The sequence below is a fragment of the Trichechus manatus genome, unplaced genomic scaffold (assembly GCF_000243295.1).
Source record: "Trichechus manatus latirostris isolate Lorelei unplaced genomic scaffold, TriManLat1.0 scaffold00084, whole genome shotgun sequence".
Classification (NCBI taxonomy): Eukaryota; Metazoa; Chordata; class Mammalia; order Sirenia; family Trichechidae; genus Trichechus; species Trichechus manatus.
Window position 1 is genome coordinate 2,890,502 of NW_004444020.1, and position 784 is coordinate 2,891,285.

Below are 784 nucleotides of genomic sequence, written 5' to 3' on the forward strand. Positions count from 1 at the left end.
AATATCCATTTAATCCTTGAAACTTTTGAGGTAGAGAACTGGGCCAGACTAAAAGCAAGACAAGGCTAACGTAGCTCTGAAGCGGTGAAGAGAGTGATGAATTCTTCCATTCCTCATCTTAACTGCTCTGCCAGCTCTTGCACATAGAAGACCAATCCACCCTTCATGTCATCTTTTTTCCCATACAAGTTATGTGACTTTAACTGCTCCCCCCATACTGTGACAGCACACTCCTCCTTTCCACCTGATTCCCCATGTCCATTCCACTAGCTCCTAACCCTTTCTGCCTTCCCGTCTCACCTCTGGACAGAAACTGCCTGTTTAGTCTCTTGTATCTCCTTGAGCTAAGAGGCACACTCCTCATGACTATCATTTTATGTCCCACAGTCCAGTCCAATCCCTGTCTGAAGAGTCGGCCTCAGAGATTGTTTTAGTTCTGGGCTGATAGAGAATTCAGGGGCCATGCTTTCCAGGGTTCCTCCAGTCTAAGACCATTAAGTCTGGTGTTCTTACGAGAATTTGAGTTCTGCACCCTACGGTTTCTCCTACTCCATCAGGGACACTCTGTTGTGTTCCCTGTCAGGGCAGTCACTGGTGGTAGCTGGGCACCATCTAGTTCTGGTCTCAGGCTGATGAAGTCTCTGGTTTATGTGGTCTTTTCTGTCTCTTGGGCTAATACTTTCCTTGTGTCTTTGGCGTTCTTCATTCTCCTTTACTCCAGGTGGTTGGGACCAATTGATGCATCTTAGATGGCCGCTTGCAAGCTTTTAAGACCCCAGACGCC